At 36.7% G+C, this 26,269-nt stretch overlaps 1 long non-coding RNA gene across 1 annotated transcript in view; it reads right to left on the reverse strand.

The window, feature by feature from the left end:
• Window positions 1-4,799: 4,799 nt before the first annotated feature.
• LOC103668197 overlaps window positions 4,800-26,269 on the reverse strand; it is a 33,570-nt gene continuing 12,100 nt past the window's right edge. The window contains exons 5-6 of the long non-coding RNA XR_569957.2: window positions 11,377-11,413; window positions 4,800-4,875 (exon numbers count right to left, since the gene is read on the reverse strand). This is a non-coding gene — a long non-coding RNA (uncharacterized LOC103668197). The remainder of the gene's footprint in view (window positions 4,876-11,376; window positions 11,414-26,269) is intronic.

The raw sequence follows: 26,269 nt of genomic DNA on the forward strand, positions 1-26,269 counted from the left end.
ATATATATATGTATGTTTCAGTTGTACAATGTAATGATTGAATATCTGTATATATTATGATGATCATCATGGTAGGTCTATCTAATATCCATCACCATCCATAATTTTTTTCTTCTAATGAGAACTTTTAAAGATCTGCCCTCTTAGCAACTTTCAAATATGCAGTGCAGTATTAACTATTGTCCCCAGGCATATATTACATCCCCATGACTTACTTATTTTATAACTGAAAGTTTGTGCCCTTTGACTTCTTTCACCCATTTCACCTACCTCCAACTCCTGCTTCTGGCAACTACTAATCTGTTCTTTGTATCTTTGAGTTTGTTTCTTCTTTTTTCTTTTTGATTCCGCATGTGAGATCATATGGTGTTGTCTTTCTCTGACCTATTTCACTTAGCATAATGTCCTCAAGGTAAGTCCATGTCGTCACAAATGGAAAAATTTCGTTATTTTTTATGGCTAAATAATACTCCATTGTGTTTATATGCCACATTTTCTTTATCCATTCATCCACTGATGAACCCTTAGGTAGCTTCCATATCCTGGCTATTGTAAATAATGCTGCAATGAAATTGGGGGTGCAGGTATCTTTTGAGTTAGTGTTTTCATTTTTTGTTGGATAAATAGCCAGAAGTGGAAATGCTGGAACATGTGATAGTTCTGTTTTTAAGAAGTGTTCTTTCTGTTTTCCATAGTGGCTATACCAATTTACATTTCCACCAATAGTGAACAAGGACTCCCTTTTCTCCATATCTTGGCAACACTTGTTATTTCTTGTCTTATTGATATTGTTATGATATTGTTATTTCTTGTCTTTTTGATAATAGCCACTCTGACAGGTGTGAGCTGATATCTCATTGTGGTTTTGATTTGCATTTCCCTGATGATCAGTGATACTGACCATCTTTTCATGTACCCGTTGGCCACCTGTATGTCTGGAAAAATTCACTGTTTAACTACCTTAGCCAGAGACTCTCTTTTACCTCTCATTGACATGACTGACTAAAGAAGTAATGTATTTTCCCAAGTAATTATTTTCTTTAATGCCAAATTAAATGTTTTAGTAAAAGAATTAAACCAAAGTATTAGAAAACATAATTGGCATAATTCTCAGTAATCCTTAATTGCGGACTCCTGTTTCTACTACACATTTATGTTTTTTAAAAAATATGCCTTTATATTTCATCCATTTTCTAGAATAAAATGGTATTTTGAAGGGTTATTTTTAACTTCATAATGACTTAGCATCAAGCAACTTTGTAGGTATTTATAGTTCTGGCTATTTAGGGAACTGTGTCCGGGGTTTCCAAGACCACCCTCATGCTCAATGATTCACTAGAGGGACTGACAGGACTCAGTACCTGTCATAGTCACAGTTATGATTTATTACAGCAAAAGTGATATAGATGATAATTAGTAAAGGGAGAAGGCTCAGAGGGTGAAGTCCAGCAGAAAGCTGGAGCAAGCTTCCAAATCCCTCCCCACTTTGCTTCTTGGCATGGGATATTCTTAATTCTCCCCACAACAATGTGTGACAACACATGAAAAGTGCTGCCCAATAGGGATGCTCACCAAAGCCTTGATGTCTAGGGTTTTTATCAGAGGTCGGTCAAGTAGGCATGCAGTATCTGCATGACTGACCTTAGCTATTTAGACTCCACATTCCCAGAGCAAAAAAAAAAAAAAAAGTGTTTACCATAAATCACATTGTTTGCATAAACTGTTGGGTCAAAATGGTACAAGAAGAACATTTTAAAAGCTCAGAGTTCAGCTCCCAGGAGCCAGCCATGGGCCATTCCTAAAAACAGGCCTTTCTTGAGATTGTGCAGAGTATGAACAATTCACATCTATTGAATTAGTCCTTTTCCTACACAAGAACACATCTGTGACCACTGCTTTAAAAACCACTTCAAGAGGAACAATCCCCTAAATATTTCTCATTTCTTCTTCTTTTTCTTTTTTTAAAAAAGGTTTTATTTGTTTATTTGACAGAGAGAGAGACAGCCAGCAAGAGAGGGAACACAAGCAGGGGGGGTGGGAGAGGAAGAAGCAGGCTCCCAGTGGAGGAGCCTGATCCGGGGCTCGATCCCAGACGCCAGGATCATGCCCTGAGCCGAAGGCAGATGCTTAAGGACTGAGCCACCCAGGCACCCCTATTTCTCATTTCTTCTAAGTTCTGTTTTCTTCTTTCTCTAAACATCAAAAGAAAAAAAAAAGGTGAAGGGCATTATCATTCAACCCTATCACTATCATTTTTCTATAAACAGTTAACAAATTTTATTTAAAACGAGAAATTACCTCCTCTCCCTGAGAAGACTAGCCATTTTCAACTAAGTTGTCTGATCACTAATGTAATTATATTTGTCCTTTTAGCAACCACTCTGTCATGGAGTGACATATTAAATTGTTTCTGTTATTATCCATCTAATATAAATACCAGAAACAATTTTGTGAAAAAAACAAAACAAAACAAAACAGTTTTCTTTTAAGCCAGGGCTTAAAACAACTATGCATAAAACTCAGTAACTTTAATTGCATTTTAAGATCGGTTTGTTTGTGGGTCATTTCTTTGACTAAAGAATTCAAACACCACAAAAGAGTAAAAATTTGGAAAAGTAAAAACAGTGTCTCTGCCCACTTTCCAGAGTTAACACTTGAATTTGTTAGTGATGCCTGATCACCACCACCGCTGCCGCCACCACCAAAAGACTCCTATATGGTGGCTTAAATATCCAGGGATTTAATTATCTTTCATAGCAAAAAACAGTGCTGGTATCGATGCCCTAAGATGTCACAAGAAGACTCAAATGTATTTTTTTCTGGGATGTTGGGTCTGGTCCTCATGCTTGCTGTCTCATGGTCACTAAAAGGCTACTGCACCTCCAGCCTTCACAGTGGTATTCCAAGCAGGGTAAAAGAAGAGGAAGAGGCAGCAATGGGAGACTTCTGGATATAGATCATTAGTCATAACAATTTCACATGCTCAACCTCAACTGCAAGGGAATCTAAGAAATTGATTTTATCCACAGAAAAGGCAGATAGGACAGAAGAGAGTTGAAAATGAGGTCAGTTAAGCCAACGTACAATGACAACTCTACAGCTTCTATATACATACACACACAAACATATACACATATATATAGATACATGCATTTAAATGTAGAATATTCAAATGACAGCATGCAATATAAAGTGTTATAACTTGGCTGGCATCCTTAAATATTTATCAGATAGCTTTCCTTATCAGCCATATGCAGATTTTCTTCATACTTTGTAAAGGCATAGATTATATGGACATGTAATTATTTTAACCAGTTCCTGATGGATGGGCATTTATATATTTAGATATCAGTACTATTATCAGTGTGTTACAGTGATCATCCTAGAACATATATCCTTTTGCACTTGTGTGAGTATATCTTCAGGATAAATTCCTTGAAGTGTAACTGCACATTTTAAATCTTAATGGGGATTTAAAATAGATAAAAAGTGGTTTTGTAATTATAATAGGCAATATGTCCAATTTTATATTAGATACAAAGGGCAGTTTCTAGCGAAAAGTCCAACAGCTTCCGGTATAACCTTGTATAGTGAAAAGAAAAAAGTAAGTTTTGTTTCAGCAGGGTTCTTCGTAAAATTTTGGAAGAAACTCGCGACTCTGGGAAACAAACTGAGGGTTGCGGAAAGGGAGGTGGGTGGGGGGGATGAGGTAACTGGGTGAAGGGAATTAAGGAGGGCCCGTGATGTGAAGAGCACTGGGTGTTATATGCAACTAATGAATCCTTGAACATTGTATCAAAAACTAATGATATGCTATACGTTGGCCAATTGAATTTAAATAAAAAAATAAAATTCTGTAAGACATAAGGGTGATCTAAAGGGGTAGGGGGAATATAGGTTGCAGGAGGCGCTTACGTATTTATGACAGATTAAGAGGATGCCAATACATCTGTCTCAGGTATTGGTACTTTAGCCAAGACTTTAAGATGCATACAAATCACCTGTTAAAATTCAGTTTCTGAGCCTGTAGGTTCAGAGTATGGTCTGAAATTCTGCATTTCTAACAAGATCACAGGTGATGTTAATGCTGCTAGGGAAGGGGCTTGACTCAAACTTCATGGATCAGAAGTTGAGGTCAATGGCAAGAGAAATGCTAAGCACTAAATAAGGTTTGCATAACGTGCTTGCATAATGCTAAGCATACCTTGGGGGAACACTGTGTCAGCGAGGGCCTCAAGGTACATGTAAATCATTGTGTAATTCACACAGTGCCAATTCTAAATCATGTTGATTTGTATCTGCACCAGCACTAATTGAAGTAACTATGGCTTATGTTTGTTCAAATAACAGAGTAGGGTTCTTGGGCCTACGGTTGTGATGCCACTGAAGCAAGAGAGGAAGGACTTGGAAGATACTCTGTGGTTGCTGACAGGGCATTTGCATGATCTCTCCTAGAACAGCTATACAGAGCTCTCATATGTAACTTGGAGTAGGGGAAGACAGTGGAATGTGTGGTAGACTGGATGGCTGTAATAGCAGCTTGTGGTAAGGGTTACAGAAATATGAGTAGTTACTATTACTCTGATACCATTTAAGAACTGGGCAAATAAGACTTCAAGAAACAGGTTATTTTCTCTTTATAAACTGCTGGCTGAAATCCATTAATTTGGAGTTATATTTAGTGTAAAAATTTATTGGAAAAGGAGTCAGGGGTGGACCACCACCTTCTGGAACAGAGTGAGGAATATTAAAGAATGTGCCATACCTTTCTTCTCTTTGTTCCTACTAATTCTCTCTCACTTCCCCTCATTCACTGTCAGCAAAATACTAAATTGAGAATGGTCAAACTTTTGCCAGATTTTGTTTACTTGTGCACTGCAATGGAAATAAAACACAAATGGGAATAACAAAAGGTAAAGAATACTGTATCCTTCATTAGGATATTAGTAAGAGCCCATATAGACTTTCTCTAGTCCACTGACATGTTCATTAGTGCTGATTAAGGAAATTAGACATGTATGCTTCATGAATCTTGCATATAAGTCATAAATTTTAATTCAACACACAAACTGATAGCTAGATATGGCCTATATTACTGTCTTATTTGGCCACTACAGTTGTTTATTTTTAAAATTTGCATTTTGTAAGCAACTTTTAAAAATATGGAGATACCACATGAGCATCTAAAATTTAACCTTCTTTTTGAAAAACAGCATGTCTGGAAAAATTGCATTCACCTATTCACATGAAAATGATCAGCTAAGGGCTGCCTCTTTGGGCTGGGACATTTTCACCACAGTTTCCACCACTCCTTATACTTTATTCTGTGGCCAGATTCACTCATTTAAGTGAAATGTCGGGCCTGGGTAGGCAATTGAATTGGTGACACTATATACATGTTCTGAATTCAGCTTTTTCAAAAATAAATAAATTCAGCTCTTTTAGTACTTGTTACATCGTCAATAATTATTGAGTACCTCTGTATAAGGTGCCATATGCATGTGCTGAAAGAGCCTCTTTGTTTTCACTCCATCGGTATATATCCTCTTAAGCAATTATGATACATTCAGAATAACCTTATGTTTTCATGGCATATATGTTAGTTGAAAAAGTTGCTTGACATGCATACATTCAACTGTATAACATACATATGTATATTAAATATTTTGGTTAATACTTTAATCAGTGAAGATAAAGTTAACCAACTTGAACCCAGGAAAGGATAAGAAAAGGACCCAAAGCTTCTCTGTACATACAAAATGAATGGAATGTAACATATACGTATTAGTTATCTATGCTGAATGCCTTACCACAAACTCAGCAACTTAAACCAATACCCATTTACTATCTCACCATTTCAGTGGGGCAGGACTCAGGGCATGGTTTAGCTGTGTCCTCTGATCCGGGTCACACAAGGCTGCACTCGAGGTGTTGGCCGGACTTTGGATTATGACAAGGTTGACTGAGCAAAGATCTGCTCCTAAGGTCCTTTAAGTTGTTGGAAAAATTCATTTTTTTTCACAGCTGTAAGACTGACAGCTTCAGCAGTTTTGATGGCTGTCAGCTTCTCTTCCATCCTAGAGGCTACCTGCAGTTTCTTGCCACATGGTCCTCACCACAGGCCCTCTCACAATATGGCAGTGTGCATCTTCAAAGGCAGCACTGGAGAGTGTCTCTAACTTCAGGGAGGGTCCAGTTCCTCTTAAAACTGATTCACCTGATTAAGTCAGGCCCACCCAGGATAATCTCCCTTTTGATAGCTCAAAATCAACCAAATTACCATTAATTATTATCTACAAAATCCCTTCACAGTACCATTAATGTAACCTAATCAAAGGAGTGGCATCCTCTCTACTTTGCCATATTCTATTGTTTAGAAGCAAGTCAGGGGTTGTGCTCACACTCAGGAGAAAGGGAATACACAAAGGCTTGGATACCTTGGAGAAGGGACCAGAGTCTGTCCACTGGACCATGCATTTAAGTTTATTTTATTTATAAGAAAGTCTCACTGAGAGGCACTTTTAGATACCTTTGTAAGGATTCTGGCTATCTAATTTCCAAAGTCACATAAAATTAGAAGCACAGACTTTCAGCTAGAGGGAGGCATAGTGGCAGGATCAAGATTACACAATCTGATACTAAGAAACAAAAGGGGAAAATCTACAGAAAAAAATACACAAAGCCCCAAAAGAACACGTAGTAACAAACAAATTTTTCTATCAACTTGCATAAACCCTGAAGACATCAACATACAAAAACACAGTACAGTAATTTCTTTTAATAATGGTGATGACCTACAACCACTGAGCAAAATATAAATTTTGTTCAGAATACTCTAAGAGGCTCCCTAAAAACGAACAAACATAGTTTTGATTCCAAATTACTCCTTGACACTGAACATTTAGGATGTTAATCCACATGCTTTTGTTTGTGTAAATATATGCACTTGAGAATATAATATAGAGGAAGAAAATAATCCTTTGATGTACAAGACACTACCAAAGAGTGGAAGTTACTGGAAGGGTAATTACTGCTCAGCATAAGCTGGCATCATCTAGTAACTGAAGATCGGTAACAATGACCTGAAGAACTGAAGTTGTCTTCTCTGTAAAATTATAATAACTAACTTGTAGGTTTATCATCTTCCTGAAGTCTGTAAATAAAGTTGCTGGTTTTTGTTGGGTAGTTAGTTTAGGTGAGCTATTACCCTTCTGACTTTTAATTTCTTTGTAAGGTTTGCCTTGGCAATTCTTAGAGATTGCAAACTTCCTTGGGAGAGAGGCCTGATTCTCTTGTACACTTTAGGCTGCCTGTCTAGTTAAAAGAATTTTGGAGACCACAGGTGATAAAAGCTAAATCTGCACTTGGGAATGTCCAAGGTACTATGAAATGGTTTTACATGGTCCAGGAGCAAATAAGGAATAGAAAAGAATTCCATTAGCAGAGAAAGCATATAAATCTTTCAGCTGATTTCAGAGCACTGGAGGATAAGGAAATAGGCAGAAATTTCTATGCTGTCTCCTTTTCTGTTAAGCTGCTAAGAGGGTGGTCTCAGCATATGGAAAGACAATATAGTATTTCCAACAAACCTTCTAACTAATTTGGAACAATCTGGATACAATTTACAATAATTCTGGCAGGAGTTAAGAATCCAATTTCTAACCTCTCTCTGTAATTTATCTATTTTCTAATGAATGAGTCTGGCCTTTCAATTTATTTATTGTCAACATGCAAAATACATATAAGCTTCCTCTGCACTCTGCCTTCCTTCTCTCTGCCATGGATGGCACAAAAAAGTTGTAATAACATGGGAATTTTTGGAAATCATTTAAAAACAGTACATGTTTACAAATAGTATCTCCCTTTGTAGTGTTCTCATTGTATGTGTATCTAAGGGCTGAGAATGCTGTGAATTTTTAATTTTTCTCTTTATGTTTCTATTGTTTTGGACTACATGGAACAAATTACTTAATAAAGAACAAATTTAATCTCATTTAACAGTATCTTTATGAACCCATACAGCTTCATGCTTATATTGTTTACATTACCATGCACTGAAAGTTTGTCATTGCTACTGCTTTACAAGTGTTGTGGCTGTGAAGTAAATGTTAAACTCTGTGTGCTTTTTGGCTTAAAGACTAAGGGGACAATTAAGCTTAACCCTTCATTCTTTTAATATTTATTAAGATGAATAAAACGGAGGCCTCGATAATTAGAATAATACTAACATTTGGAAAATGTTCCACTATACTTGGTTTTTTAGCCCTAGATAATCCAAGTTAAAAACAAAATTAAGTTAAAAAAAGATCCATCTTCTAGAATCAGAAAGCTGCCTGTCTCTGAAAACAGAATTTGTTTCTGATGTATCTATATCATTTCTCATTGTCTAGCATAGTACTAGTACATACAGTTTATTTTCATTAAGTTCCTTTTGGGGACTTCTTAAATATTTGTATCTGAATTGCATGGGGCATGAGTGCCTACTTGAATGAGAGAAAAGTGAGTAAAGCCCATGTACTTCAATGTAAAGTTTGTTGTGAGGGGAAAAAATGTTTAAAGATAAAGTTAGAAAGATTGTGGCTGGTTGGTATAAGTTTATTAATCCCCTATAGAGTAAGGAGTTTCAGCAAAAAATGGATTCTTCAGAAGGACTAGAGGCAAGGAGACCAGATGGAATGCTACTGCAAAGTGATGAGGATATACAGTAATATATGAGTTCAGAATATAGGCCTGGCTCTATACTATATATTTTGCACATATTAAATATGTATCTCTTTAAAATATTCCAGGTAGGCTCTATCTCAGTTTTGCAGAAAAACAGAACACCAAAACAAACTAATATACCCCAAGGCTTAGAGAGGTAATATAACTTGCTCAGAATCACACATCTCATTAGTGTCAGAATGACACTGTAACATTTGTCCATTTGACTTAGCCTGTGCTTCTCCCACCTCACTTGGCTCCCTTCTCTACGGTGAGTTTGCAGAGATGCATGGGAGAAATTTTGTGAGCTGATAATTACAGTAGTTTGGAAAAACTATTTGGCTTTTCATTTGTTTTTATTCATTATTTTTAAATACATATTAGTGTCTTCTTTTTGTATGGAAAGCTAATATTTGACCCGTTCTAGAGTCAGAGAGCCATTCTGAAAGCCTGCAGTACAAGCAAAAGAAGCAAAAGAAAGCTTTTTTATTGTATTCAAAAGTTATAATAAAATAAAGTTTGTACACTACAATATCAAAAAATGGGATTTAATAGCTCAGTAAATTAAGAATAAAGTAAAAGTATGAGTACTTTATCACTACATACTGTTTTAGGAACACAAAGTCTGTGTTCATAAAACTAAATTTATCTAGATGTTCTGTAATCACAGAGAGTACTTGGTAATATGAAAATGATTCAAGCAGACAGGATGCTCAGAGTTATCACTTCTGATACACAAATGAGAGAAATCTTCAAATTAACTAGGGAGAATTTTTGTGATCAACAGGCAGATTGGATTCTATTCTACCATTCCTGTTTAAAATCACATAAAAAGTTTGGAGTCAGAGACAAAAATTTAAGTGAGAGAAAGTAGAACCATATAAAGTACAACTCTTGCTTTCAAATTATGAAAATACTTTTCTATTAGTATATATCACTGGGTTATATTTTAATTTTCACAATTCTGTTCTGATACTCTTTTAATTCTAAGAAATCTTCAACCTATTTTTCCTAACACATGGCAGGTACTAATAAAACAAAAATCTTTGAAAACTTATTAATATGCTTTCTCAATAAAAGATCCTTCTTTAATTGGGGAAAATAAGAGTAATAACTGCAATAAGTGGTTATTTTACATAAACACAAATATATATACACAAACCTGCAATATATTGTAACTGTGTAATATAAGGCACAGCATGACATTAACTTGTGATAATACAAATATATAACAGAATTATATATTAGTCAATAATATATATTCTTGAATATTTAGTATATAATATAGTTAGAATAGTATTGTATGTTTTATATAATTTATGTATTATATAGAATGTGATATATAAAACAATACATTTATATAATATATTCCTGCTTTTGTATTCATAATCAGATCACGGTATATATTTTTCTATATAAACATCATTTGAAGATGATGCTTTCTCTCTCTTACTTGAACTGACATTATATGAAAGAGTCCTAATCACATTTCACTTCAGTTTTTAAACTGTCCCTGCATTTCTTATTTTTTTTAAAAGATCTTTTATTTATTCATTTGAGAGAGAGAGAGAGAACACGAGTAGGGGGAGGGTCAGAAGGAGAGGGAGAAGCAGGCTCCCCGCTGAGCAGGGAGCTTGATGACATGGGGCTCGCTCCCAGGACACTGGGATCATGACCTGAGCTGAAGGCAGAAGCTTAACCAACTGAGCCACCCAGGCTGCCTCTGCATTTCAAAAAATAGTCTTAAATTCTAAATTGTTATGGCTTTTAAATAATCATACACACACTCTTTCAAACAATTCGCAGGGTGTTACTCATGAGACTGAAAAAGAATAAGGTATTTGAGCACCAATTACCTGCTTGGTGATTTATGTAGGTAATATAACTGAGTCCTCACATCAATACTGTGAGAGACTTATCTTTATAACCCTTTGAAAATGGGTTATGATTACTCGAATAATTACTTTTTCTAAAGTCTTACCAGGATTTGAACCCAAATGTGTTTCCTCAAATGTGATTCTCTTTGCACTGTACTCTATTCCTATCATAGCATGTTTTATGTAACATTTACTTTTATACCTGAGGAATAACTGGTAGTATACTTTTCCCCAAATAGGATTAAAAATCATGCAGATAAGATGAAGTAAACCCTTTTTTACAACACTGTCAAACAAAATTTGAAGCAATACTGTATTTGCGACAAGCTTTCTACCCCCAGCACAGTAATTAAGCTGAGTACTAAGCTATTTGTCCATGAAGAGTTTGCCTAATTTGTGAATTTTATATTTTATCTGTAGTTTGATGAAATCAATAGCAAGCTATAGATTCTCCCATTACTTTGAGTCATTATCATCCCATGATATTATGAAGAAGAATCTCAGAGATTCATATTAAACCTCAACTTTCTAACCTTGTGTTTTCTTCATTACATAAGATTGATATTGAAGGCAGTTTTGAGAACTATCCAACCTTGTAATAGAAGGTTATTTTAGGAAGGTACGGTGTATTAATCCCAGCATGGGTTATTGATGTTAACATCAGGGAATGGGCAAATTTAGGTAGGCATGACCTTAAGATAAAATGACCCTTCTGCTGCAAAGGGAATACCCTTAGTGGAGCTCTTGCTTTAGGGATAATTACTGTGTGAGATGAATGATCTCGTTTTGTCCATACCTTATATTCAGGTTCCATGCACTACATTTTCCTTTACCTAGAAAATGAGAATAGCAAATATCACAAATTAATGACTGGCAATAATGTGAACATATTCAGTAAACTCTGTGGAAATGACATTCACTGCTTTATACTTTTCATCTTGATAAAAATGGGCTTTTAGAAACTTTTCTCCATTTTACTGTTTCTGTTTCATTGTCTCAGTATTTTTCTGACTGCTGACTTTATATTCTAGCAATTTAGTACCATAATAAATTGAATTATCCTATCACTAATAGCTTTTGCAACCCAAAATCTATGTATTTACACTGATTAATGAATAACTGAATAAATGTTCATTATATGTTTCTTTTAGAAATTCAAAGGTAGAAGGTCTTTCAGTTTATAGTTGATTTATACAATTAGTTTTTCTCTTTCTCTTGTTCCTTCTGAGATTTTAAGCTCAGGTTCTCCCATCAGTTTCTATCTGCTTTCATTATTTCTGTGGACAGGGATGAATGTACAACGAGTGGAGGCAAGTAGTAGATAGGTTTGTAGAAACATTATCACACACTCTAGCATTATAAGATAAAGCTTAATTCTAAGAAATTAGAAATCTCAATTTTTTTCTGAGTGTATTTTAGACTGTTTTTAAATAAAATTTGAATGCAAAGGAATTTTAATGTCTTCTCAAAGAAAACTTTGAAAAATCACTTTGGAAGAGGCCAAAGAACCTGAAGTCATGATTTTTAATTTTACTTTAATTTTTTTCCAGTTTTACTGAGAAATAATTGAAATGCATCACTGTATAAATTTAATGTGTACAAGATGGTCTGATTTCCATGCATTATAAAATGATTACTGTAGTCAGTTTAGTTAGCATCCATCACCTCATATAGATAAAAAGAAAACAGCAAAATGGGATCATAAGATCCGGAATTCATCTTCATTGGACATACTGACTCTATACCGACATATGGAAAATTCCCTTTTCAGAGACGTGAAAACTCCCTGAACACCTACTTCAAAACAAATGATAAAAGGGACATTCAAGACAGGTAGGAGAGCCAGAGAAATGAGAAATGGTCTTATCATAAACCATACCCTGGCACAGTGCAAACACTCAAGAGGGATCTCACAGATCAGAGCTTTTCTCTGAGGAACAAGGGTATCATGTCCCGTATCAGGCACCCCAACCTTCATGTATTAGTTTCAGGTGTACAACAGTGATTCAACAATTCTATACATTACTCATTGCTCACCACGGTAAGTACAGTCACCATCTGTCACAATACAATGCTATTACAATCTTGTGTATATTCCCTATGCTGTACTTTTCATCTCTGTAACTTATAACTGAAAGTATGTATTCTGAATCACCTTCACCTATTTTGCCCACTCCCCCATACCCCTCCCCAGCAACCACACCAGTGTTTTCTTTGTATTTATGAGTCTGTTGCTATTTTTGTTAGTTTTGTTTTTTTACATTCCAATTGAAATCATATCGTTCTTTGTCTTTCTCGGAATTATTTCACCTAGCATAGTACTCTCTGGGTCCATCCATGTGGTTGTAACTGGCAAGATCTTATTTTTATGCCTGAGAAATACTCCATTGTGTGTGTGTGTGTGTGTGTGTGTGTGTGTGTGTGTGTGTGTGTAGCACTTCTTCTTTATCCATTCATCTATTGATAGACACATAGGTTGCTTTTATATCTTGGCTACTGAAAATAATGTTGCAATAAGGGGTGTATATATCTTTTCAAATTTTCATTTTCTTTGGTTAAATACCCAGCAGTGGAATTACTGAGTCATATGGTATTTGTTTTTAATTTTGTGACAAATCTCCATACTGTTTCTCACAGTGGTTGCACCAATTTAAATTCCAACCTACATACAGTGCATGGGGGTTCCCTTTTCTCCGCATCTTCACTCACCCTTGTTATTTCTTGTCTTCTTGATGTTAGCCATTCGAACAGGTGTGAGGTGATAGCTCATTGTAGTTTGGATTTGGATTTCCCTGATGATGAGTGATGCTGAGCATCTTTTCATGTGTCTGTTGGCCATGTGCATGTCTTCTTTGGAAAAATGTCTATTCAGGTCCCTTATTTTTTAATTATTTGTGTTTTTGTTGTTGAATTGTATAGGTTTTTTTTTTTTGTTTCATTGTCTTATATTTTCCAAAGCAGTTTTATTTTCTTTATACTTTGTTTTTTCTTTCTCTTTTTAATTAAATTCCAGTTAACATATAGTATAATATTAATTTCAGGTGTAGAATTTAGTGATTCATCACTTACATACAACACCCAGTGCCGATCAAAACAAGTGCCCTCCTTAATACCCATCTCTCCTCCAGTACCCCTCAGTTTGTTCTCTATAGTGAAGAGTCTTTTTTCTGGTTTGCCCCTTTTTACTCCCCCAATGTTCTTTTTTCTTCCTTAAATTCTACATGTGAATAAAATGTTATTTGTCTTTCTGTGACTGACTTGTTTCACTTAGCATAATACACTCTAGTTCCATTTACATCATTGAAAATGCCAAGATTTCATTCTTTTGGATGGCTGAGTTAATACTCCACCATATATATTCATTCCACTATATACATATACACATATATATATATGATTTCTTTATCCATTCATCAGTCTATGGGCATTTGGGCTCTCTTCATATTTTGGCTATTGTGGACACTACTATAAACATTGGGGTGCAGGTGCCCCTTCAGATCACTATATTTGTATCCTTTGGGTGAATACCTAGTAGTGCAATTCCTGGGTGGTAGGGCAGTTCTATTTTTAACTTTTTGAGGAACCTCCATACTGGTTTCCAGAGTGACTATACTAGTTTGCATTCTCACCAACAATGTAAGAGGGTTCCCCTTTTTCCACATCCTCGCCAACACCTGTTGTTCCCTGTGTTGTTAATGTTAGCCATTCTGACAGGTGTGAGGTGGTTATCTCATCCTGGTTTTGATTTGTATTTCCTTGATGACAGTGATGTTGAGTATCTTCTCATGTGTCAGCCATCTGGATGTCTTCTTTGATTAAAAAAAATGTCTATTCATGTCTTCTGCCCATTTCTTACCTGGTTTATTTGTTTTTTGGTTGTTGAGTTTGATAAGTTCTTCATAGATTTTATTTTTATTTTCAGTTTGCCAACATATAGTACATCATTAGTTTTTGATGTAGTGTTCAACAATTCATTAGTTGTGTAAAACACCCAGTGCTCATTACAACACGTGCCCTCCTTAGTCTTCATAGATTTTAGATATTAACCCGTTGTCTGCTATGTCGTTTGTAAATATCTTCTCCCCTTCTGTAGGCTGCCTTTTAGTTTTGTCGATTGTTTCCTTCGCTCTGCAGAAGCTTTTTATCTTGATGAAGTCCCAGTAGTTCATTTTTGTTTCCCTTGCCTCTGACGACATGTCTAGTAAGAAGTTGCTGTGGCCAATGTCAAAGAGATTGCTGCCTGTATTCTCCTCTTGGATTTTGATGGTTTCCTGTCTCACATTTAGGTCTTTCATCCATTTCAATTTTGTTTTTGTGTATGGTGTAAGAAAGTGGTCCAGTTTCACTCTCCTGCATGTTGCTGTCCAGTTTTCCCAACTCCATTTGCTGAAGAGACTGTCTTTTTGCCATTGGATAGTCTTTCCTGCTTTGTCAAGATTAAGTGATCATATACTTGTGGGTCCATTTCTGGGATTTCTTTTCTGTTCTATTGATCTATGTGTCTGTTTTGTGCCAGTACCATGCTGTCTTGATCACTAAAGGTTTCTAATAAAACCTGAAGTCTGGAATTGTGATGCCTCTGTATTTGCTTTTCCTTTTCAAGATTGCTTTGGCTATTTGGGGTCTTTTCGTGGTTCCAAACAAATTTTAGGATTGTTTGTTCTAGCTCTGAAAAATGCTGTTGGTATTTTGATGGGGACTGCATTAAATGTGTAGATTGCTTTGGTTAGTATAGACATTTTAACAATGTGTGTTCTTCCAGTCCATGAGCATGGAATGTCTATTTCTTTGTATCATCTTCAATTTCTTTCATCCATGTTTCAGTTTTCAGAATATAGATCTTTTACCTCTTTGGTTAGGTTAATTCCTAGGTATCTTTTGGGCAATTGTAAATGGGACTGGTTCCTTGATTTCTCTTTCTGCTGCTTCATTATTGCTGTATAGAAATGCAACCAATTTCTGTATGTTTATTTTGTATCCTGTGTCTTAACCGAATTCATGTAATAGTTCTAGCAAGTTCTTGGTGGACTCTTCTGGGTTTTCTGTATAGAGGATCACATCATCTACAAATAGTGAGAGTGTGACTTCTTCCTTGCCAGTTTGGAAGCCATTTATTTGTTTTTGTTGTCTGATTGCTGTGGCTAGGACTTCTAGTAATATGTTGAATACAAGTGGCGAGAGTAGATATCCCTGTCTTGTTCCTGACTATAGAGGAAAAGCTCTCAGTTTTTCCCCATTGAGGATGATATTAGCTGTGGGTTTTTTGTATATGGCCTTTATTATGTTGAGGTATGTTCCCTCTATCCCTACTTTGTTGAGGGTTTTTATTATAAATGAATATTGTACTTCGTCAAATGCTTTTTCTGAATCTATTGAGAGGATCATATGATTCTTATCCTTTCATCAATGTGGTAATTCACACTGATTGGTTTGCGAATACTGAACCACCCTAGCAGCCCTAGAACAAGTCCCACTTGATCTTGGTGAATGAGTCTTTTAATGTCTTTTTAATCATGGCCAGAGTGTGGTGAGTTTTTACTAGGTGTGTTCTGGTAAGCTTGCAAAAAGAGACCTGATGCTGTTTCCACTAGAACTGAAGCTTTGTAGAACTCAATGGTCAGTGGACATGGTGAGTGCAGGGGTTTGTGCTCTTCTGGGAGGGTGGCCTGCAGAACTGGTTGTTGGGTACATTTGCCCTGGAAAAGCAGTACCAGCAGAGCACTGGGGAGCAGGACCTGGTGTAAGCAGGTTAGGCAGTCAGTGCTGGTGCTGTGCTGTTCATTGAAGTTGGTTATGCGGCAGGGCAGGGAGGGAAATGGTGCCAGCCCGCTCCTTTGTCCCCAGAGAGGGGAGTCTGAGCTTGCTGCTCTCAGGGAAGTACTTTCAGAGGAGCGAATAATTTCCCTTCATGCATCAAAGGCATTTTTCAGATCACTGATTTCACACCATCTGTTTCTGGGTCCCTTGCCTGCACACCTTGGGCTCTACTGTCGCCAGGCCTGCTGACTTTTCAAATTCCAAACTTCAGGGACCTGGTGTGGTGGGGATCTGTGCTGGTCCTCTGGGAAAGGGTCTTACCACTCTGGGACTGATACATGTTTGACCCAGAAGAGCAGCTGAACTAGGGCGCATGGGATTTGGAGCAAGCAGGCTGAACAGGAGTTAGCCAGTTAGCTGTCCTCAGCAGGTGTCTCTGCACATACGTTGAGGAGTGGGGGACGGAAATGGCACCTGCCATTCTTTTGTCCCTGGAGAAGCAATGCTGCCTCTCACAGATGCACTCCAGAACGTATGAACAGTCTTTCCCAGTGCCCCTTAGGCGATCCTCAGATGACAACTGACTGCCCCAGGGTGGTTTGCTTGCCTCTGCTCCAGGTGTAGGACAGCATCCTCTGGTCTCAGTCAAGCCTTGGGACCTCTGAATCCCCAGTCTTTGAGGCCCACTGGTTGCAAAAATCTCACAAAATTCAGCCCTTCTCCTTTTTCCAGGTAGTGGCTTTGGGGAAGTATTCTCGTGTGCTCCCCTTGTGCACTCCTGTCTTTCTCTCCCTCTGCTTTCTCTGCCACCAGGGCTCCCTCCTCTCCACAGCACCCACAATCTGTTTCTCCCCCAAACCACATCTCCACACTTCTGACCTTCCTTGAATTGGCCTCTTCTGTCCCCCTAGCTGTACAGTTTGTTCTCTCAGCCCTCAGGTCGATTTCTTGGGTATTCAGAAAGATTTGAGTTATCTAGGTGTGTTTGAGGGACAAGACAAGCCTAGAGTCCTACTACTACCATACCATCTTAGCCCCTCAAGAACCCAAATTATTACAGTTTTAATTAATTTTATAATTTTTCTTTTACCCTCCATACTTGGAAGTTGTTGACTCACTACCTTTATTAATTACCTTTTCTGATGAGATTTTTACTTTTATATGTTTTCTTCATATTAATAAGTGACTTTTCTTTTAGCCTCAGTAAAGTCTCTTAACATTTCTTGTAAGGCTTGTTTAGTGGTGATGAACTCTGTTAACTTTTGCTTATCTGGAAAATGCTTAATTTTCTTCTTTATTATTTTTTTATTATATTATGTTAGTCACCATACAGTACATCCCTAGTTTTTGATGTAAAGTTCCATGATTCATTACTTGTGTATAACACCCAGTGCACCATGCAATACGTGCCCTCTTTAATACCCATCACCAGCCTATCCCACCCCCCCCATCCCGAAGCCCTCAGTTTGTTTCCCAGAGTCCATAGTCTCTCATGGTTCTTCATTTCTGAATGATAATCTTGCCTGGTAAAGAATTCTTGGTTGTACATTTTTCCTTTCAGCACTTTGAATGTGTCATGACCCTCCCTTGTGGCATGTATTGTTTCTGCCAAAAAAAAATCTGATAACCTTGTGGGGTTTCCCATGTAAATACAATGTTGCTTTTGTCTTGATGCTTTTAAGATTCTTTTTATCCTTAACTTTTACTAACTTAATTATAATGTGTCTTGGTGTGTTTCTCTTTGGGTTCACCTTATTTGGAACTCTCTGGGCTTCCTGGACTGGAATATCTATTTCCTTTCCCAGATTAGGGAGGTTCTCAGGCATTATTTCTTCAAATGATTTCTCTGGCCCTTTCACTCTCCTCCTTCTGGGATGCCTATAATATGAATGTTATAGTGCTTGATGTCATCTCAGAGGTCCTTTAAGCGATCCTCACTTCTTTTAATTTGTTTTTCCTTTTGCTGCTCTGTCTGGATGTTTTCTATTGCTTTGTCTTCCAAGCTCACTGATTCATGCTGCTTTTTTAGACATTCTGCTACTGACCCACTCTAGTGTATTTTTCGGTGTAGCTATAACGTCTACTTGGTAATTTATTTTCTGTATCTTTTTATTTCTATGTTCATTCAATCTTCTCCTAAGATCAGTGAGCATCTCCATGACCATTAGTTTGAATTATTTATCAGGTAGGTTGCTTATCTCCATTTCATCAAGGTATTTTTCTTTTTATGTGCCTGTTTTTTTGGTTTGGAATATGTTTCTCTATCTCACTTTGCCTCTCTGTGCCTGTCTATATCTATTAGGTAAAATGGCTACCTCTCTGAATCTTGAAGGAGTGGTCTGATTAGGAGCTATTCCATGTTGCCCAAAATTACCACCCCTCCTGGCCACCAAGGCCATGCTCTCTGTAGGTATCCCTTCTGTAGGCTGCATGTGTTCACTTACTTTAATTGGACTGTGGGCACTCACAGGCCTGGTTATGCTCAGCCCATGTGGGGAAAGTGAATTTTGAGATGCTTCTCTGTCCAGGTTGTGGTCCATTCTCTGCTGGGGGTGGATATGTTTCTGGGCAGTTGCTTGGCCTAGTTTGGGCTTGGATGCTACACAGGGTGGTGGGATGTAGGCTGTTTGCTCAGCCTGATTACAGTGCAGCGTGGACAGTCACAGCCTTTGGTGCTAACAGGCTAGAGGACACCAAAAATAGCATCCATCAGCACTTCTGTTCTTAGTCACTGCAGGTTCCTGTCTCTCTGGCAGCCACTTTAATAAGTAAGTGGGTCTCAATCACTTATGATTAAGCCCTTTTCAATATGTTACTTTTTTTTATTTTTTATTTTTTAAAGATTTTATTTATTCGACAGAGAGAGAGAGACAGCCAGCGAGAGAGGGAACACAAGCAGGGGGAGTGGGAGAGGAAGAAGCAGGCTCATAGCAGAGGAGCCTGATGCGGGGCTCGATCCCGGAACGCCGGGATCACGCCCTGAGCCGAAGGCAGATGCTTAACCACTGTGCCACCCAGGCGCCCCCCTCAATATGTTACTTTTATGATTGATCTCAGGGCCAGTGGCTTTGCATATGAGCCCTTTTAAAGAGAGCAGGATCTTAGTTCCTTATATTTTTATGATACTTTTGGTCTTAATCCCCGTGTGATTATCAATACCAGATGTTTGGGGGGCTCATATTTCTTTCTGGTGCTGGCCTCCAGGGTATTGGTGCCTTGACTCCTTAAAGGAGAGTTTCATCTTTTTGGAATCCTTCCTAATTGCGGGGTCACCTCTGGGGTGGGATCCCACTATCCATAACTGTCTCCTTTTAATTATGTTTGTGTCCCCTCTTTCTGTTAATCTGTCTTATTAAAGGACTGTTTTTTTTTTTACTTTTTCTATTACAATTCCTTCTATTTTTGAATATATTCTGTTCATTTTCTACCTTCTTAATTTGGACCCTTATCTCATGAATTTTGAGCTTGTTTGCTTTTATGAGTATTGAAGTCTTTAAATTTTCTTCTGTACAGTACTTTGTGGTATTTTTCACTGACACTTTTACCTCTATTTTATTTAAAATTTACATTATGATTTTGATTAGTACTGTTTTTCTAGATTTCCAAAGTTCAGTGATTTTATGTCATTTTGTTATTAACTTCTAAATTATACTGAGGTTGCAATGTACAGAATATGAGGAGTAATCTTTGAAATTTGCTGAGCCTTGCTTTTGATTTGTAAATCATCAGTTTAGAATATCTATCTATCTTCATTGGGTTTTTTAAAAAGTTGTACTTTCTTTGATTTCTGTGTTTGCTCCATAGGTCAAGCTTGTTAGCACTTTCCAGGTATTTCATATTACTGTTTTTTTGGTCTACTTGTATTTAAAAAAAAAATCTACAGTCCTATTTACAACAGCATCAGAAAGAAAGAAAAAAATATTTTGGAAAAGTTTAAAATGAAAACTATGAAACACTGAAGAAAATAAATGGAAAGATATCCTGCATTCATGGACTGAAAGAATTAAGATTGTTAAAATGTCCATACTAATCAAAGCAATGTATAGATTTAATGTAACTCCTATAAAAATTCCAATGGACTTTTTCACAGAAATGGAATTCTTTTGAAAATTTGTATGTAACCACAGAAGACCCAAAATAACCAAGTAAGTCTTGAGGAAGAAAAACAAAGTGGGCCACATTATATTACCTGACTTAAAACTACATTATTTCAATAAATGGTGCTGGGAAAACTGGATAGTCACATGCAAAAGAATGAGATTAGAACCCTGTTTCAGCCACTCACAAAAATGAACTCAAAATGGATTAACAACATCAATGTAAGACCTAAAACCATATAACTCCTGGAAGAAAACACAGAGAAAAAGCTCCTTGACATTGGTTTTGGCAATGATATTTTGGATATGACACCAAAAGGACATGCAACAAAAGCAAAAATCAACAAATGAGGCTATATCAAACTAAAAAGTCTGTGCACAGGAAACAATGAACAAATTGAAAGGATAATTTATGGAATAGGAGAAAATGTGTGCCCTTTGGCTGACAGCTAAAATAAAAATATATAAGGAAATCCAGTAACTAAGTAGCAACAAATACAGTCCAATTAAATAATGGGCACAGAACCTAAGTAAACATATTTCCAAAGAAGACATACAAACTGCCAATGGGTATATGAAAAGGTGCTCAAAATCACTAATTATCAAGGAAATGCCATTAAAACCACACTGAGAAATCATCTCATACCCGTTAGAGTAGCTATTACCAAAAAGTCAAAATATAACAAGTGTTGGCAAGGTTGTGGGGAAAAAGGAATCCTTGCACACTGTTTGTTAGTGGCAATGTAAACTGATTGATTGATAGAGCCATTATAGAAAACAATATGGAGGTTCCCTTCAAAATTAATTAAAAGTAGAACTACCCTATGATCCAGCAATCCCACTTCACAATAAATATCCCAAGGAGATGAAATCAGTATCTCTAAGAGATAGGAGCTATATTTCCCACTGCTGGTTTATGTAGTTTCCAGGTGTTCTCACCAGCCCTTTGTTCAGATGGGGCCATGCTGCATTTCCTTTGCTTATGAAAGATGGGGAGGGGCCACTCCATGCCTTTCCCAATTTCTTCTAAACATGTTTTCCATTCCAGAGAGGCCAGAAGCTATGGTTAGGCTTGGCTATAAAAGAATCCCTCTGGCTAGGCATAGCATGGGAACCCTCAGTGAAATTAAACAAAGGATCAAAAAGAAAAAATGAAAAAGAGTGAAGAAAGCCTCTGAGTATTATGAGACACAATGAAAGAAACAATATTTGCATTATGGGAATTCCAAGAGGAAGACACAAAAAGGAACAAAGTATATTTAAAGCAGTAATGGCTGAAAGCTTCCTGAACCTTGGGAGAGAAATTGATATCCAGATGCATTAAGCCTAAAAGAGCCCAAATAGGATAAATTCAAATAGAGCTACATGAGACACATTATAATTTGTCAAACTTCAAAGACAATATTAAAAGTAGCAAGAGAAAAGTTAAAAGTTACCTACAACGGAACCCCCCTTAAGATTATCAGACTTCTCAAAGGAAATTTTCAGGCCAGGAGAGAATGGGATGACATATTCAGAATACTGAAAGAAAAAACTGTTAACCAAGAATTATATACCAGGCAAAGCTGTCCTTGAGAAATGAAGGATAAAGACTTTCTCAAAGAAAAGCTAAGGGAATTCATTACCACCAGATCTTCCTTACAAGAAAAGGATACTAGTTAAAATCAGAAAGACATAAAAAGGTCCTGTAAAACTGGTAATGATAAATACAGAGTCAAAGCTAGATACTGTAATTTGGTAATGGTGCATTATTCACTTAAAACTTTTAAAATGAACAGTAAAAATAACCATAACTATAATAGACTGTTATTAAACAGTAAAAAACATGTAAATTATAACAGCAATAACCTAAAATGTGGGTGGGAGGAGAAGTAAAACTGTAAAGTTTAGGAATTCTATTGAAATTAAGTTGGTATCAGTTTAAAATAGGGTGTTTAAGTTTTTTTTATGTAATTCTCCTGGTAACCTAAAAAGAAAAACCTGTAGCACTTACACCAAAGAACATGAATTAGAAGGCAATGCATAATGATATTAGAACACAAAAAAAGATCAGGGAAAGAAACAGTAAACAACCAACCAAAAAACAATGAACAAAATGGCAACAGTCCTTGACTATCAATATTTACTTGAAAAATAAACAGATATTTTCCAATCAAAAGATAATACAATGGCTGTCTGGTAAAACATAAGATTCAATGATATGCTGCCCATAAGAGTAACTGTGGCCTTAAAGACACACATGGAGATTCAAGAGCTGGAAAAAGACATCTCAAATAGTAACCAAACACAAAACCAAACAAGAGGCAACTATACGTGGTAAACTAAAAATAGTGACAGACAAGAACATCATTTTATAATAATAATAAAGGGGTCAATCCATTGAGAAGATAAAACAATTGTAAATATTTGTTTAACACAGAGCACTTAAATATATAAATTAGCAAAAAACTAAGAGTTTTAAAGGAGAAATAAGCAGCAATACAGTAATAGTTGTGGGATTTAATACCTCACTCTGAACAACAGGTAGATCATCCACAAATATATCAAAAAGTCAACAGTGCGGGATGCCTGGGTGGCTCAGTCAGTTAAGTGCCTGCCTTCAGGTCAGGTCATGATCCCAGTGGTCCTGGGATCCAGTCCTGCATGGGGCTCCTCCAGTAGGGAGCCTGCTTCTCCCTTTGCTTGCCACTCCCCTGCTTGTGACCTCTCTGACAAATAAAATCTTTTAAATAAAGAAATAAAATCTTAAAGTCAGCAGTGCATTAGAATAAAAGTACAGACCAAATGGATCTAACAGACATATACAGAACATTCTATTCAATAACAACAGAATATATATTCTTCTCAAGAGCACATGGAACATTTTTTTTTTAAGATTTTTTATTTATTTATTTGACAGATAGAGACAGCCAGCGAGAGAGGGAACACAAGCAGGGGGAGTGGGAGAGGAAGAAGCAGGCTCATAGTGGAGGAGCCTGATGTGGGGCTCGATCCCATAACGCCGGGATCACGCCCTGAGCCGAAGGCAGACGCTTAACCGCTGTGCCACCCAGGCGCCCCATGGAACATTTTTTTTTTTGGATAGAACATATATTAGGCCACAAATCAAGTCTTAGCAAATTCAAGAAGATTGAAATCACACTAAGTACCGTCTGTGACCACACTGGCACAAAAGCACAAATCAGTAACAAGAGGAAATATGAAATATTAATGAATACACTGAAATCAAGCAACACTCTCCTTAACAACCAGTGGATCAAAGCATAAATCAAAATGGAATTAAAAAATTTTGAGACAAAAGTGGAAACACAATATACCAGAACTTATGGCATAGAGCAGAAAAGCAGGTGTAAGATGAAAGTTCATGGCCATAAAGAGTTATAAGTAAACAATCTAACTCTATGCCTTAAGGACTAGAAAAAGAAGAACAAACCAAGCTCAAAGACAACAAGATAAAGGAAATGATAAAGATTAAGAAGTAAATGAGATAGAAAAACAGTGGAAAAGATTAACCAAACTAAGGCCTGGTATCTGGAATGAATGGATCAACCAGGAAATTAAAGAATCAAAAAAATACATGGAAGCAAATGAAAATGAAAACACAACAGTTCAAAACCTTCAGGATGCAGCAAAGGTGCTCCTAAGAGGGAAGTACATAGCAATACAGGTCTTCCTTAAGAAGCAAGAAAAGTCTCAAATATACAACCTAACTTTACATCTAAAGGAGCTGGAAAACAGCAAATAAAGCCTAAATTCAGCAGCAAAATAGAAATAATAAAGATTAGAGCAGAAATCAATGATACAGAAATAAAAACAAAACACAGTAGAACAGATCAACAAACTAGGAGCTGATTCTTTGAATTAACTAAATGGATCAATCCCTAGCCAGATTTATCAAAAAGAGAAAGGACAAAAATTAATAAAATCATGAATGAAAGAGGAGAGATCACAACCAACACCACAGAAATACAAACAATTATAAGAGAATATTATGAGCAATTGTATGCCAACAAATTAGGCAATCTGGAAGAAACAGATTAACATATAAACTACCAAAATTGAAACAGGAAGAAATAGAATAGCTGAACAGACCCATAACCAGCAACGAAATTCAATCAGTAATCAAAAATCTCCCAATGAACAAGAGTCCAGGGCCAGATGGCTTCCCAGGGGAATTCTACCAAACATTTTAAGAAGAACTAATACCTTTTCCTCTGAAACTGCTCAAAAAAATAGAAATGGAAGGAAAACTTTCAAACTAATTCTATGAGGGCAGCATTACCTTAATCCTCAAACCAGACAAAGATCTCACCCAAAAGGAGAACTATAGACCAATATCCCTGATGAACATGGATGCAAAAATTCTCACCAAGATACTAGTTAACAGGCTCCAACAGTACATTAAAAGGATTACTCAGCATGACCAAGTGGGATTTATTCCTGGGCTGGAGGGGTGGTTCAACATCTGCAAATCAATAAATACACCACATTAATAAAAGAAAGGATAAGAACCATATTATCCTTTCAATAGATGTAGAAAAGGCATTTGACAAAGTACAGTATCCTTTCTTGATAAAAATTCTTGACAAACCAAAAAACAGACTCTTAACTATAAACTGATGGTTACCAGAGAAGGTGGGTGAGGGGACGGGTGAAATAGGTGAAGGGGATTAAAAGTACACTTATTGTGATGAGCACTAAGTAATGTGTAGAATTGTTGAATCACTATATTGTACACCTGAAACTAACATAATACAGTATGTTAACTATACCAGAATTAAAAAAAAAAAATGACTTACAAAAAAAAAATTCTCGGCAGTGCAGGGATAGAGGGAACATGCAGCAACATCACAAAAGCCATAGAAAAGACCCACAGTTATTATCATTCTCAATGGGAAAAAACTGAGGGCTTTTCCTCTAAGGTCAGGAATACAACAGGGATGTCCACTCTCACCACTGTTGTGCAACACAGTACTGGAAGTCCTAGCCTCAGCAGACAACAAAAAGAAATAAAAGGCATTCAAATCAGCAAAGAAGTCAAACTTTCACTATTCACAGATGACATGATATTCTGTGCAGAAAATCCAACAGACTCCACCAAAACATTGAAAACAGGAACTCGGCAAAGTCACAGGATATAAAATAAATGCACAGAAGTCAACTGCATTTCTATATGCCAACAGTGAAGCAGAAGAAAGAGAAATCAAGGAATTGATCCCATTTACAGTTGCACCAAAACCCCTAACATACCTAGGAATAAACCTAACCAAATAGGTAAAGTATCTATACTCTGAAAACTATAGAACGCTTATGAAATGCATTGAGGAAAACACAAAGAAATGGAAAAACATTCCATGCTCATGGATTGGAAGAACAAATATTATTAAAATGTCTATGCTACCCAAAGCAATCTAGATGTGCAATGCAATCCCTATCAAAATACCATCGGCATTTTTCACAGAGCTGGAACAAAGAATCCTGAAACTTGTATGGAATCAGGGAAGACCTCGAACGGCCAAAGTAATGTTGAAAAAGAAAACCAAAGCTGGAGGCATCACAATTCTAGACTTCAAGCTGTATTACAAAGCTGTAATCATTAAGACAGTACGGTACAGGTACAAAAACCGAAACACAGATCAATGGAACATAATAGAAAACCCAGAAATGGACTCTCAACTCCACGGTCAACTAATCTTTGACAAAGCAGGAAAGATATATTCAATAGAAAAAAGACAGTCTCTTCAACGAATGGTGTTGGGAAAATTGGACAGCCACATGCAGAAGAATGAAACTGGACTACTTTCTTAAACTCAAAATGGATGAAAGACCTAAATG

Source organism: Ursus maritimus (assembly GCF_017311325.1).
Source record: "Ursus maritimus isolate PB19 chromosome X unlocalized genomic scaffold, ASM1731132v1 scaffold_X1, whole genome shotgun sequence".
Lineage (NCBI taxonomy): Eukaryota > Metazoa > Chordata > Mammalia > Carnivora > Ursidae > Ursus > Ursus maritimus.